The sequence below is a fragment of the Saimiri boliviensis genome, chromosome 3 (assembly GCF_048565385.1).
Source record: "Saimiri boliviensis isolate mSaiBol1 chromosome 3, mSaiBol1.pri, whole genome shotgun sequence".
Taxonomy (NCBI): Eukaryota; Metazoa; Chordata; class Mammalia; order Primates; family Cebidae; genus Saimiri; species Saimiri boliviensis.
The window spans coordinates 139,069,583-139,086,318 of NC_133451.1; the positions used below are offsets into that span (position 1 = coordinate 139,069,583).

A 16,736-nucleotide genomic window follows, 5' to 3' on the forward strand; every position below is an offset into this window, starting at 1 on the left:
GTGTTTGTCATTAGTGCATCTAAAAAACAAGGATTTATCCTTCATGTCATCATGTTCAAATATCACTTAGTCTTAAAAACAATGTCATCTTAGCAATATCAGTGCAATTTTTCAAATTGTAATGAAAACTACTTAGCTAGTTTTTAGGTTCTGTTAGTAAATATTTATTAATCAGTTCCTGAATACATTCAGTTCTGGTCTTATTGAAAAGTGTTACCTGAACTACATTTGTTGCCATACGTAACTCACCAACATTTTAAAGAAAATGCTTATGATGTAGTCTTTCACTAACACTTGGCAATTGTGCACATATAAAACATACAAATAAAACATACATATTTAAATTTTGGCAACCTGATGTGATATTTTATAAGTACACTAAACAATGTGATTTTATGTGAAATATTAAACATCTGCTTTTGTTGACTTATTCAGTATTTTTTCCAATATTTCATTTGACTTTGAACAATTTTCATTTTTTACTTAATCTGTTTAAGTTTTTATTGTTTTATTTATGACATATTTGCACACACCCACACTTTGATTTGAGTTCTTAATCATTTATGGCTACAAAACTGCTTCCATCTTTCAACCGTTCAGAAACATCACCAGGATAACCTGTTGATCTGGCAAAGCTAAATTGATTACATACTTCAGTAAGTGATAATGCAACCCGGACTATATCTTAGAAGGATCTCAGTGTGAGAGGTTGGGGTGGATATTTATAGAGTTTCCAGGTATGGACTCAAGTGGTTTACATCTTAGGTCTTTCAGTATGAGGTCGATTGGGGTTGCGTATCAATTTGTCATAGAAGATTTTGGGATTGGGAGAAAGTGAGACAACAGTTTTGATGTAGATGTTGATTAGTAAACAGTTAATAAGTGAAATTTCTGCCTGAGTAACTTATTGTTCTGAAAATGAGACTGTCTAGATGAACAGTTAACTATTAAAATAAATTGATTTTCCTGGAGCAAACATGGAAGTTAATTGTTTTTATTTTTGTTTTTATTTTGCAATCTTATTGTCCTGGGATAGAATTTCCTGAAACAAACAGTGAAATAATATTGACTCTAGTGGTTTGAGTTTTTAACCCTGCTTATTAGGTGAATGCAGATGGTCTGGTTTCTCAAAACTGAATTCATTACATTAGCAATCTTACTTTAGACTAAAACTAGTATAAATTCTTCTGGAAAACATGTATATTTTAATAGATGAACAAAAACTATAAATATTATGTCAGCATGTTTTGAAGTATGTATACATTATGGCTACATATAGCTAATTAACATATGCGTTACCCACATACCATTTTTTTGTGTTGAGAACACTGAAATCAACTCTCAGCAATTTTTAAAAATATAATACATTGATATTAAGTAGAGTCACCGTGAACTCATTTCTCCTATTAGCTAAAATTTAGGACACAAAATTTTAGTTAGATTGGGATCTTTTCTTGTCATTACTTTTGTTATTGTGTTTGCTACTATTGCTACATTATGAAATGGCATGTCTTTTTTGACAAATAAGTCTAGTGAAATTTGTCTAATTGTCAACCATCATTAAAACCACATAATAAAAAATTTACTCTCTGTATTAAGAAAATACTGTTGAAACATAAATTTAAAATAATAGGTTTCATTAAAATAATTGTAAAAATGTTATATTAACAAGTACTAAGATTTCAGTTACAAATTATAAACTGTTATTGAAATATTACACATAATGTATTTCTACTGTACATGACTAGTATTCAAATAAGGGTAATTTAGTGAGATGTAAACTTTTTTGAAGTGAGTCCACTGATTATGTGCTTGGATGCTGTGGCCATGTCTACTTGCTATAAACCTTTCTAAGTTCCTTGATTTCTATATTTAACTCATTGTGGAATGTAAAGAAGTGGTACTTAGACTTGCATCAGAAGCATCGATTGACCATTCTTGAGTAGCACACCTCTAAACTATCAGACTTGCTCACAAACTAATTCAATTTTTTTTTTTTTTTTTTTTTTTTTTTGAGACGGAGTTTCGCTCTTGTTACCCAGGCTGGAGTGCAGTGGCGCAATCTCGGCTCACCGCAACCTCCACCTCCTGGGTTCAGGCGATTCTCCTGCCTCAGCCACCTGAGTAGCTGGGATTACAGGCACGTGCAACCATGGCCAGCTAATTTTTTGTATTTTTAGTAGAGACGGGGTTTCACTGTGTTGACCAGGATGGTCTCGATCTCTTGACCTCGTGATCCACCCGCCTTGGCCTCCCAAAGTGCTGGGATTACAGGCTTGAGCCACCGTGCCCAGCCCCTAATTCGATTTTTTGTTAGGAGCATGCTCATCTGATCTCTATCAGCAGCCAGAAATGGTCAAAGTTTATTTCACATATGCCCAGAGATCCTTCTGTGCCTTCTATCTTTGGTTTTACATGGGGAAAAGGTGATAATTGCATTTATTGATTTAATAAAAGTGTCTCTGTTTCACTGTTAGCATTGTAAATCCCTTTAACTCCTCCATAATTTCATCAAACTGGAATTGATATGTTTAAAACTCATTGTTTTAGGTAGTCAGGTATCTCAGACAATACTGTGAATAGGGATAGACCACATTATTTTATCTGTATTACATTCTTGGGCTTGCAGAAAAATTTACTTCCCTTATTAAACAAATATTGTTAAAACATAAATTTAAAAGAATAGGTTTCATTATACTTTGCCATGTTATAGTTACATAGGCAAAAAGAGTACTACCAAAACCAAAAGTTTGAAAATCAGTCTCCTGGATTTTTTGCTTGTCATTTCCTTTTGTTGAGTGATATTTTCTGAGTTCCTGAAATGCTCTTCACAGAAAAAATTGTAAGGAATATTGCCTCCTGAACATAGGACAGAATAGTGTAATGTGCCAACTGTCCTTTACCTGTATGTAGCAAACAATGCTTTGTATAGACAATGGTTGATAAACTGAGATGTTATTGATTTTTTTTTAATGGTACAGATTATCATTATACCAACACAATTTTTTGATTGAATTACAAGGAACTGTTACTGGATGCAGTGGCTCATGCCTGTAATCCCAGCCCTTCAGGAGTCTGAGGCAGGAGGATTGCATGACCCCAGGAGTTTGAGACCAGCATGAGCAATATGGCAAGACCCCATGTCTACAAAAAAAAATAAAAAATACCTGGGCTTGGTGGCTTGTGCCTGTAGTCTTAGCTGCTTGGAAGGCTGAGGTGGGCAGATTGCTTGTGCACAGGAGGTCGAGGCTGCAGTGAACTATAATCGGGCCACTGTATATGGCCCAGTTATGAGAGAGCGAAACCCTATCTCAAAAAAGAAAAAAGAAGTATGATGGTCTTAATTGTATGGGTTTTCTTTGCGGCCTTTCTAAAACATGTTTTTGTGTGTTTTCACCTAAATGTGTGTATGATGTATTATTTGGAAAAGAACCGCTCTTTATTCTGCTTATGAAGTAAGAATCTCTTTTGATTTTGCCGTTTTATAGCTTGGTAGTATTCTTTGATGCTTTTTATGTATGTTGCTATTTTCTCTCCTTGACATGCCTTGTCCAGTAGAATTGTAATCATAAGCATACTTTTTTGGCAGTAAATATTTTGCTATATTCAAGAACTTTTTTGGTGCTTCATTCTTGCCAGTAAATGTGCAGTTTGGTTATCAGGTGACAGTTAAGTAATTTTCTGAGGAGAGAACGTAACATGAAAATATTACTTCTGGAGAAAACTGTAAACTTTTACCTTACATTATATTTTCATTAGGACAGTGTTTGGCATTCCTTTGGACAGCTAAAGCTTTTTATTTTCCCTCAATCAATTGTGAGCACATTTTTTTTTTTAATTCCTGTAATATAATCATCAACGTGTTAATGTATCTGGAGTATCTTAGAACTTTGTGATTCGTAGTCATTGTTCTTAAAGGATTTCTTACAAAGCCTGGCCCTTACTGAATACTTAGACATTGAGGCTGGGATTACTAATAACATTAATAGTAGCTATGATTTATTGCATACATTTTATGGGTCAGATATACATTAACTCATGTAATCCTTACAATAAATAATCCATGAGCCAGGTGGGCATTATTTATTATCTCTGTTTCACAGATGAAGAAAAAACAAAGACATTAATAAATTGCTCAGTAATTTCAACTCAAAACTTCATGTTTTGCTCTTTTATTCACTATAGTATACTGCCTGTCCTTGAGCTGCACAAGAAGAATTGAGTAAAAAATGATTTCACTTCCTTAATGATAAGAAATGGACTAGATAGGGTGTCATTATATAATGATGAACTCTTTTAAATGAGTACCTTTATAAACCTTGGAAACATCAGTGAGTAAACTTTGGAATTCAAAAGAGACCCGTTGATGATACTGAGCAGTTTCAAAGATTCTTTATTGATATTATTGTCTCCGCTCCTGTATTTGTTAAATTGCACAAATAATTTTTACTTTGTCACTTTGTGTCCCAATTATCATTACTCTGGTAGGATAAGTTATACAGAAATGTGTTTAAAAGTAATTTTTACAACTGCTGGGCATAAGTACCTTTATAGTTATTGATGATTTCTTACATATTCTTTAGAAAGTAGTGAATCTTACTAAATAAACTTGGCAGTTTGCTTCAACATACCTGAGAATGCTATTTTTAAAATACAACTTTTGAAATTATATTGTGGTTGAAAATTTAACTTCCAGCTGGGCGTGGTGGGTCATGTATGTAATCCCAGCATTTTGAGAGGCGGATGTGGGTGAATGACTTGAGGTCAGGGATTTGAGACCAGCCTGGCCAACGTGACAAAACTCTTTCTCTATTAAAAAGGCAAAAAAATTAGCTGAGTGTGGTGACGTGCATCTGTAGTTCCAGCTACAAGAGCTGAGGCAGAAGATTGAACCTGGGAGGTGGAAGTTGTAGTGAGCTGAGATTGTACCACCGCACTCCAGGCTAGGTGACACAGTGAGACTCTGTCTCAAAAAAAAAAAAAAAACCAAAAAACTTCTTAGACTTGAATTTTCTGTTTCACTGTGTTTCCTATATGCTATACCTGAAACTTATGATTTTAACCACGAAAGGGTCTCTCTGTGCATATAAATATATTATCACTGACTTCTAGTTAATATGATGTTCAGGTAAGGCAACTTTTTTTTCATTGGGGTTCATACCGAAACTTTAAATTTTTTTTTTTTTTTAGTGTGGCTTTCTTTTTTTACATCTATTACTTAGGAACTTATTTATGAGATAGCTCCTGGGAATTAGTGGTGCAATCTGTGCTTTTTGGGGGATGTTTAGCTCTCAGTCGGAGATAGAACTGTACACTTATCTTCAATAACAGTATCTTGTAGCCAAGTCAACTGACATGTTGAATTTGCAAGCAGAGACCTAAAGTATAGTTCTAATAAACAAGGGTCTCTTTTTCTTCTAATTAATGAGTCTACATCTTTCCTCACGTTATTAGTACATGAGGATAGGTAGCCATAGGAGGTAAAGCACTCATTCTTCCCTGCCTTGTTTAGGGTCAAAGTAATTCACATGTAAGTAATATATAAAGATTAGCTAATTATCTGAAAAAGAGGAAAAGTAGGGAATTTGGTAGGTCTCTTTGGTTCATGTTGACTACCTATAATCAAGTGCTGGGCTAGAATATATCCTTTTTCTGTGAATGGAAAATAGTCTAAGGTAATTAAATATAGTAACTTTTTTTTTATTTTGACCCAGTATTTCTGAGGACTTCTTCCCCCTATTTTATTAGCATTTGTTTATTATCTAAAGCTTTCTGATTTTTGTCTTTGTGACTTCCGAGCTTCCAACCTGTGTAGTACCACTGTACTGTATACTTGTAATTGCCACTTGAAATTTCTTTTAAGAAGCCCCACTTTTGGGGGGAGATTTTCTAAAACTGTATATTCCCCTGTCATCTGCTCCTCCATTTTTTTTCTCATCTGAGTAAATGTCACCTCCATTTACTTACTTGCTTACACAAATCACTCATTACTTATTTTTTCCCTTACTCTACACTTAGTGTCCATCATCAAGTTCTGTTTATTTTGCCTCTAAATACATTTGTTATCAATACTGTTTTCTGTTATCTTAACCATCATATCTGTAGTTTAAAACACATGGAGTAATCTCTTGTCTCATTTTTTTCCCTACCGATGTTTTCTTTCTTTTACACAGAATAGCAAGGGTAGTCATTCTGAAATTTAGTTTATGCTGTTCATGCATAAAAACATCCAGTTCCTTCTCACTGCTCTTAGGTTGAACCTGTAATCCTTAACATCACACAAAACCTCATTCCCCTTTTACCTTATGCTCCTAGTCACAATACCCGTTTATTCATCCTAACTTGTACTCATCTTTTAGATTTCCCTTCAAGTGTCACTTTTACGCAGAAGCCTTCTCTGCTGTTACCCCCCTCAATTACTCAATGTAAGCATATATCAGATCTTTCTGTTATAATGTCTCATAGCACTTAATAATTGTTTGTAATTATATATTTACTTCCCTGATTATTTCCTGCCTGGTTTTTTGTGCTCTTCATGAAGATAGGAATTCTTTGTCTATTCATAACCTATCTGTAGGGCCTGGTATATCACCTATACATAGTAGGTGCTCAGTAATTATTGAATAAATGACTACTAATTACAGTCCACACATTTATTTTTTTCCCGATTAAAAGTAGTAAGGCTTGTTCTCTATGGAAGCAATATGGATTATGCATGAAAAAGGCCATTGTAGAATTATTTTCAGCCTATTATTTGCAGAAGTGATAGGTTAATAATAGTATCTCAAATTATTATGACTGGTTGCTTTAGATTTTCAATTCAAAAACATGCTGATTGTGCTTGAAATTAAGAAATAAGCCATTTGATTTATGAAATACATTTTAGCACACTTTACATAAAAATTAAGGCACATTGTTGGCTACATTTTTTTGAGATCTTCTCTGCTACTTAAGATTAACTTAATTTTGAAACAGCGTGTTATAATGTGATAGAAGGAACATAGTTTCCAAAAACATATTCAGGTCCTAGGCTCCACAACTTATTAGTTGGAAAATATTCGACAAAATTCATTGAACATGTCTGAGTCTTAATTTCACTTCTATGAAATGGATATAATGAAACTTTAATAAAACATTTATTGTAGAGAGTAAAATTATATAATGTATGTTAAAACACATTATAAATTGTGTTAGTAATGGTCATTGTTGCTGTTACTGTGACTACCAGTGTAGAATTTGAATGAATAGCCATGCCAGAATCTTGGAGAAATTTAATGTATATCAAAGGAAAGGGATTAGGACTGAAAGGATTATACTCATTAACAATTCGAATTTGGATTTTTTTGTTCTGAATAATATTGAACTATGTAGACTCCAGCTTAAGAAACTCAAACTCTTAGAATTTCTAGCTTTATTATATAGCTTTTAAAATGCATTTCTGTTATAAAATGCCAGCTGGCTTAGAATACAGATAGGAAATGCATTTTCTCATATGAACTATTATTTATTTTGTTGGTATCTTTTTAAAAAATTCAATTTTCTAGCATTTTATAAAACATGTTTTACTACAAAGCTTCAAAAATGAAATAGTTGAAATAGCATTTGTGGAATCATCATAAGGATCTGATGACATTATAAACAAATTGAAACTTAGGTAATTTACCAGTTTTATTTTTTGATACCATTTTCTTTGTGTTTAAAAAGGATTATTCATTAAGTTTTTTATTTAACTCATGGAAACCATTTCAGCTGACTTTATAACATAAGAATAACTGCCAACCATATATTTATCTCATGATTTCTTTTATCAAAGCAGAAAGAAGTGAATTATTGAAAAGATAAAAATAAATTTGTTTGCTTTCTGTCAGAGTTCATATCCACAGCCAACCTTGATAGAAGACCTGAATGATTTAGACAAGTTTGCTTTGGAGATTCATAACATATGCTTGCTGGACAGAATTGAGTTATCTCTGCTCTGGAGAGTAAGTTATTGTAGCAGGAGCTGACAGAGATGAAGATAACTGAGGGAAATTCAATTACGTTTTAGTGTTTTCTTTCTAATAGGATTCTTAATGTGAAAAAGATCCTTAGATGATGTGCCTCTGTTACTAGTGAGATTTGCCTTGATACCTGTTTCCAGAATACTATGAACTATCAGTTCCAGGCCCTCGTTAAGTATGAAATAGGCTGCTTTACTGTTAAGGGTAGTTTTGATTGAAAGGCCTTATTTTTCCTTTACTTGATATCATTGGTAATTTTTGTAATCATTGACTAATCTTTGATTTTCTTTAGCAAAGTATAATTTTGAATGAAGTTATTGTTTAATATATTGAGAATTTTTTTATTTTTCTTAAATGACCTTTCTGGAAGTATGTTGCAGCTTCTCACTACTTATATGTTCGTGTCTCTGTCTAATTATCATATGCTAGAGCTTGATAACCTTGTTTAAATGCTGATAGAATTCTCAAGCTTCCATTTTCACTCTTGCTTTTTGATTCTTCCAGACTTTTTGCTAGAATGGTGTCTTTATTGTCTCACCCCTTCTGTTTTTCAGTGTTAGTAGTTTGGCTTCTTTCCTCTCCTTTTCATCCCCAATCTTAGGGCATATGGATTAAAATTGTTCTTTTCAATGTCATTGCTTATCTAATTATCTATACAGTGGCCCTTTTTTATTTCTTATCTTCCTTAGTCTCTGCAGGTTTTGACTGATGACAAACCCTTCCATTTTGAAATTCCTTTTTTGCTTGACTTTCTTGGTGTTTTTCTGATTAGTTTTTTATTTCTCATGAATCTTTTATTGGTTTTATGTTTCATACCATTTCTTTTGCTTTTTTTAAAAATGTAGGTCTTGGCCAGGCATGGTGGCTCACGCCTGTAATCCAGGCACTTTGGAGGCCAAGGCAGGCGGATTACCTAGGGTCGGGAGTTCAAGACCAGCCTGACCAACATGATGAAACCCTGTCTTTAAAAAAAAAAAAAAATGTAGGTCTTTCACAAGAATACTTTCTTTGTATTCTTAACTTTTCTGTGATGTTTTAACAGTCTATGTCTACCTTATCTGAAACCTTTATATTGAAGACATTAAGTATTTAAAATTTTTCAGTCTATTCATTTAGTTTCTTCCGTAGGTAATTTAAAATAAAAAAAATTACAAGAAGGCACATAGTGAAAAATTCTCCTTCTAATCTCTTACAGGATGCCTTCCACCACCTTACCCTTACAGAAAACCACTGTTATATGAATTTTTTCAGGGTTTCTTTATGCACATACATTCAAATAGAAATACATATTCCTATCCCTCTTTCTTTATATGAATGCTAGCATATTATAAAGAATGTTTTGTATTTTGCTTTTTAAATTTAATATTATTTTCTGAAGAATTTTTATACTTTGATCAACAAAGTATGATGTTTCCTCATAAAATGTGTTATTAAACATTGGACTTTTGTTACTTGCATAGGTTGTATAGGGTATTGTGTGGTTTTAATTTGTATTTCTCAGCGTAGTTTTAAACTACAGTTTAGGTTTTTTATGAGTGAATTTGATGATCTTTGAACCTTTGTATTTCCCTTTCTGAGAATGTGTCCTCTGCAGCTATTCCATTGGATTGTGTCTCTTTTCTTATTGATTTTGTTTTAGAAGCTCTACGTATATTAAGGAATCAATTCTGTGATATATGTTACAAATTTTTTTTTTACTGATTTGTTTGTTTGTTTAGTTAGTTATGATGGTTTTTTGTTGCCCTGCAGAAGTTATTTATTTATTTATTTATTTTTATTTTTTTGAGACAGAGTCTTGCTTTGTCGCCAGGCACCAGGCTGGAGTGCAGTGGCGCAATCTCAGCTCACTGCAACCTCCGCTTCCCAGGTTTAAGCAATTCTACCTCAGCCTCCCGAGTAGCTGGGACTACAGGTGCTCACCACCATGCCCAGCTAGTTTTTGTATTTTAGTAGAGACGGGGTTTCACCATGTTGGCCAGAATGGTCTCGATCTCTTGACCTCGTGATCTGCCTGCCACAGCCTCTCAAAGTGCTGGGATTACAGGTGTGAGCCACTGCTCCCGGCTGCCCTGCAGAAGCTTTTGTTTGTTTGTTTGTTTGTTTGTTTTGAGACAGAGTCTCACTCTGTCACCAGCCACCAGGCTGGAGTACAGTGACGCGATCTCGGCTCACTGCAACCTGCGCCTCCCGGGTTCAAGCAGTTCCACTGCCTCAGCCTTCCGAGTAGCTGGAACTACAGGCCCGCACTACCATGCCCAGCTAATTTTTTGTATTTTTTAGTAGAGTCGGGGTTTCACCGTGTTGGCCTGGAAGGTCTCTGTCTCTTGACCTCATGATCCTCCCGCCTTGGCTTCCCAAAGTGCTGGGATTACAGGTGTGAACCGCCACACCCTGCCAGAAGTTTTTAAAAAATGTTTTGTTGTTGAACGTGTGGATGTTTTCTTTCATGGAAGTTGCTTTTTGCTTGGTAGGTGGAAGGATCTAATACACACATAGATTATAAAGGAATTCATGTATGTTTCTTCTAATATTTCTATGGTTTTATCGCTTTAAATTTTAGTATTTAATTTTTTGGAATTTACTATGAACTCTTGAGAATCTAACCTTGATTAATCATACAAATATAACACATTTTACATGTAATTTTTACATGTTTATGGGTTCTGTCTTGATATTTTCTTGTGTAAGTATTTGTATGACTTGTATGTATCACTTTTCTTATCACAGTCATGTAGGAGAAGTAGTTAAAGGCTGACTTTTCCCTACCTTTTGTTTTGTTATGGATATTACAGTAGCGATTTCTGGATTATATTCTTGTACACCTTGTGATAATTCCTTGTAACCATTAAAAATGTTTTGAAATTATTGGTATTTACTCAGGGAAACAAATATTATATGTTGACTTCTTTATAAATGAATCTGTTTTATTGTAATATCAAGATCTAGTATAGGCTTGGAACATAGGAAGCTCTCAAAGAATTGCTGAATGAATAAAGTTGTCAGTAATAGAAGACATACAGTAGGATTAATAAAGATTTCCCTACCTAGCTAACATAAATTTAGGGAATCAATTTTTTCACGTGAGAGCCTATATTCTTTAATATTAAAATAATGTTTTGTTAAAAATTACCTTCTGTTTATATCCTAGTAGAGACAGCAAGTAAGAAAAGTAGTAATAATTATGTCCCTAGCATTGCTTACTGGATTGTCACTGTTTTTCTTAATGAGCGTTTAATAATGTATAAAGGCAAATAATATATATTTATATTTTGAGACAGAGTCTTGTTCTGTTGCCCAGGTTGGAGTGCAGTAGTGCAGTCTTGGCTCATTGCAATCTCCATGTTCAGGGTCTAAGTGATTCTTATGCTTCAGCCTCCTGAGTAGCTGGTAATACAGGTGCCCACTACTGCGCCTGGCTAAATTTTTTATTTCTAGTAGAGACAGCTTCACCATGTTGGCCAGGCTGGTCCTGAACTTCTGATATCAGGTGATCTATCCACCTTGGCCTCCCAAAGTGTTGGGATTATGGGTGTGAGCTACCATGCCTGGTTGGAATTTAAATCTCTATGAAAATTATTTCTGAAATTATAATTTGATGGTTGAAATATGGACTTTGTATAATACTTGGATTTTTTTGAGGGTTAAAAGTTGCTTTTTGTTATTATGAGTAAAAGCCTTCTAAATATCCTACAATCTACTTTTGCTTTTGCTAAAGCGATCTTTATTTTATAGCTTTTATGAGACCTAAGAGCATAAATTTAAAATATTTAATTACACATAAGTTGTAAAATTGTTTGCAATCTGTAGTATATGATAGAAAGCACAGATTTGGTATTTATAAGAACTAGGATTTAGACTTCGTTCTACCAGTAATTAACTACGTTGGATAGGATATAAGGTTCCTTAATGTCTTTAGGCCCAAATATGGAGCTTATAATATTTTTATTCTAAAACATAGGTAGTAAAATAGTATTAGTTACTTGGAGTCTTACCTATGTAATTATCTTGGTAGTTCCTTTTCATCTACTTTTGTTGATGATTGAAACTAAACCTTGAATATATATTATTTCTATTTGCCTTGCTCTTTTCTACTGACTTTGTAGGTTTTTTCCTATGTGCATGTGAAATTGGTAAAGTGCAAAATGTCTTGAGCTGTGTAAAGATTAGTTGAATGACAAAGGTTTTTTTTTTTTTTTTTTTTTTTTTTTTTTTGAGACGGAGTTTCGCTCTTGTTACCCAGGCTGGAGTGCAATGGCACGATCTCGGCTCACCGCAACCTCCGCCTCCTGGGTTCAGGCAATTCTCCTGCCTCAGCCTCCTAAGTAGCTGGGATTACAGGCACGCGCCACCATGCCCAGCTAATTTTTTGTATTTTTAGTAGAGACGGGGTTTCACCATGTTGACCAGGATGGTCTCGATCTGTTGACCTCGTGATCCACCCGCCTCGGCCTCCCAAAGTGCTGGGACCACAGGCTTGAGCCACCGCGCCCGGCCCTAAAATAAACTCATAACTAGGAAATGGTGCAAAAGTAATTTTATGAGAACCTGCTGTTTATGCTTTCCTATTTGCCTTTTCTTCTTTATTCTCCTGCTTGATTTTCTCCTAATTTTTTTCCTATAGTTTTCTGTTTCTAGTTGGCCGTCTCATCTTAAAAACCCTCAGTGAGAAGAGGGATGCTGAAAATCGAGGGTAACTTTTTGGAAACTAAGAATACCACTCTTTTGCCCAGGATGGTTCTACCTCAGTGATTAATGCACCCATTTGTCTTCCCACATTCCTCCCCTGATGTATGCTTGTGTTTATCACTTTTGTTATTTAGTGAAGAGATGGTGGATTGATAGATTTCAAGTCGGCATAGCCTGATAGCAAAGTATTAGAATGCCAGTTCTCATCCAGTTTTGATGTCTACTACCATGGGGTTTTGGACATTGTAGTTAATGTCTTTATTTATATTTCTCCATCTATAGGGCAGGAACTATGAAATGCTAAGCTTGACAATATTTGCTTTATTTATACACAGTCATGCACCACATAACAATGTTTTGGTAAATGATGCACCATGTATACAATGTTGGTCCCATGAGATTTTAATGGAGCTGAAAACTCCTATTGCCTATTGACACTGTAGTTATTATAATGTCATAGCGTAACTCATTACTCACCTGTTTGTGGTAAGGCTGGTGGAAGCAAACCTACTGTGCTTCCATTCGTATGAAAGTACAGCACAATTATATGATACTAAATGACTATGTATTTGGTTTATGTATTTACTGTACTAATTTTAGAGTATATTCCTTTTACTTATTTTTTTAAAAAGTTAACTGTAGGACACCCTCAGGCAGATCTTTTAAAAGATGTTCCAGAAGAAGGCGTTATCATCATAGGAGATGACAACTCGATGCATGTTACTGCCCCAGAGACCCTCCAGTGAGACAAGATGTGGAGGTGGAAGGCAGTGATATTGATTATCTTGACCCTGGGTAGGTCTAGCCTAATGTGTCTCACTTTTTTACAAAATTTAAAAATTGGAATAAAGTTTATAGGCCAGGCACAGTGTAATTTCAGCACTTTGGTAAAGGTAGGAGGATTGCTTGAGTCCAGGAGTTTGAGACCAGCTTGGGCAACATAGGGAGACCTTTTCTCTACAAAAAATAAAAATGTTAGCCAGGGGCCTAGTGGTACATCTCTGTAGTTCCAGCTACTTAGGAAGCTGAAGTGGGAGAATCACTTGAGCCCAGGAAGTCGAGGCTGTAATTAGCTGTGATCGTGCCACTACATTTCAGCCTCTGTCTTGCCAGAGCAAAAAAAGTGTTAAAAGGATATAAAGAAAGGAAATATTTTGTCAGAGCTGTACAGTGTGCATTTTAAGATGTGTTATTACAAAAGAGTCAAAAAGTTAAAAAAAAATTAGTTTATAAAGTAAAAATCTTACAGTAAGCAAGGAGAATTTATTATTGAAGAAAATATTTTTTAATTAATTTAGCATAGCCTAAGTGTACAGGGTTTATAAAGTCTACAGTAGTGTGCAGTAATATCCTAGACCTTCACATTCATTCACCACTTGCTCACTGACTCACCCAATGTTACTTCCAGTCCTGCAAACTCCATTCATGGTAAGTGGCCTATACCATTTTTTGGGGTTTGTTTTACACCCATTTTTTACCATACCTTTTCTATATTTAGGTATATAAATAGTTACCTTGGTGGTATAATTGCTTACAATATTTAATACAATAACAGCTGTATATATTTGTATGGCTCCTAGGCTATGTATAATCTATGGTGTTTATCCCTGTTGTTAAGCCATGCATAACTGTATATACAAATGTAAATTGTAGATTTTCTGTTTTCTATCATTGTTATTTTCTTCACCTTAGATAAAAACAGTATCAATAACTATGAGAGATAAAATGCAGGTTGGGTATCCCTTATCCAGAATGCTTGGGAACAGAAGTGTTTCAGATTTTGGTTTTTTAAGATTTTGGAATATTTGTTTTATATTTACTGGTTGAATAGCTCTAATTTGAAAACCTGGAAATCCAGAATGCTCCAATGAGCATTTTCTTTGAGGGTCATGTTAGTGCTCAAAAAGCTTCAAATTTTGGAGCTTTTTGAATTTTGGATTTTTGGATAAGGGATACTCAACCTGTACCAGTAGAACCAACTGACAAGTATTCTAGTTCTTTTTAATATCCAAATTGTTATAGTTTGAATACCCAACCAATGAGAGAAGACATGATTACTCTGTTGCAGTTTACCTTAGCTTTGACTACCTAGTTGGATAAAATTGTTTACTAGTCTTGGCATTGTTATTCACTAAACCATGTAAAGTAAGACATCACTGCCACACCTTTACATCAGGATAATAATGATGTTTACCTGTACCTATGTTATAAGGAATAAATGGGACTTGATAAATCTAATGTAGCTATTAGTCTGACTCCATATGAATGTTCAATAACAGCTATTTTTTTCTTCTAAATAATCTCTGGAAATTGAATGCTTACATGTGCCACAGTGAATCTAGGACTCTTATCCCCAGGTTGCTATCCACACTACTGCTGGATAGCATTATGTCAGAGCTAATGGAGGATACCTCTTCCCATCTTACAAGCAACTTTTCCAGGCAGTAGCTGTTTTTCTTTATCCTGTTGTCCAAAGCATGGACATAAACTTCTCCTTTTCTCTTTTGTGGGCCTTGCAATGATAGAAAGGCATCACAATGCAGAAGAGAAAAACAAAACAATACTAGATATTGCATCTCCTAGGTTTCATAGGCCACACTCTTGAACAGGCAGTTTTCTCTTGACCTCTCCTTCTCTCCCCAGGCCTTCTCCCTTTGCATGTTGCAGAGGCTAGTTCAGCTTCCCCACAATGAGAACTGTTTTGACCAGACTGCTTCTAGAGTTGAGGCTCACCTGCTTCCACTCTTAGAGGAGAATCTTGGTTTTTCCTCAGTCCAATGTTACCCTTTTTTTCTTGCCTCAGGTTGATTGAAAATGGTACCATCAATTTTTTTTAAGGGAACTCTAACCCCAGTTTATCATATATGTTCTGACTTCTACAGACCTGGCCTAGGCAATAATAATATTTTTCAGTTTTCATATCTAAAGTCTTGTGTATTTAGTCTGGAATACACTATTTTTAGAGATTCTTTCATGATGTGTTTTACCTTGTCCTATTCTCAACTTTAGCTTTTTGAAAATGGCCAGATTAAAAGAAGGGCCTCAATATTTTCTGCTGTTATTCTTCTTTAGTTATCTTTTGAATGTCATATTCTCACCAGATAAGGCACATGTATATACATAACATATAAGAAGAAGTGATTTTTGAGCTGTTTGTGAATCTAAAGGACCTATCCTGGTGGGATAAAGGAAGACCATCTAAAAGTGAATTGATGAGTCTTTGCAAATTGTTAAGTGATGATGCACCAGGTTCAAAAAGCAGCTATTTTACTTAGATGTTTACTATTACTATATTACTATTACAGCTAGCAAGCTAGAAAAAGCAAAGGGTTTATATTTAGCTAAAATTGTCGTTAAAGCTGCAGACATTGTTGGTCAAATTAAATCCAAACTGGAAGAGTGTTTTTTCATTGTCTTCTCGGTATATTCTTATAAAATATATTCTGAAAACCAGACTTCCTAATGCTATTGAAAATCTCTTCTAAGAGAAGGTCTGAATATTCTAAAATATATTTTGAAAACCAGACCTCTTTTTTTTTCTTTTTTTTTTTTTAATTGCATTTTACGTTTTAGGGTACATGTGAAGAACATGCAAGATTGTTGCATAGATACACTCATGGCAAGACCTCTTAATCTATTGAAAATATCTTCTTAAAAAAAAGGTCTGAATATATCCCTCAGAGATATATCAAGCCTCTCTCTACTCAAGCTTTCAGTTTATGGTATCTCCTGGTTATCTTAACCGTCAACCAGATCATGTACTAATGTAAAGCCTTCCTTTTCTTAATGGATTTAAAAATAAAGATCAATAAGAAACTAAGCTAATTAAAAATCTTTACAGTGTGTTTTATACATCATTTGTTTATAATTTAGAATTCTCTCATGTGAAGTTAGAATATTGGCTATTGTTTTTTATGGCTTTTTAATACAAAGTAAAGCACTGGATATAAGATCAAGGATTTTATAATACAAAGTATTTTATTTTGCAAAGCAAGTATTTTACATACAAAGCAAAATGGCAGTACTTGAGTTGATAAAAATAGTTTCCTT

At 34.3% G+C, this 16,736-nt stretch overlaps 1 protein-coding gene across 4 annotated transcripts in view; it reads left to right on the forward strand.

Annotated features, from left to right (window-relative positions):
• Positions 1 to 16,736, forward strand: part of LRBA (LPS responsive beige-like anchor protein) — a 746,578-nt gene that overhangs the window by 305,217 nt on the left and 424,625 nt on the right. The gene's annotated exons all lie outside the window — the stretch shown is intronic.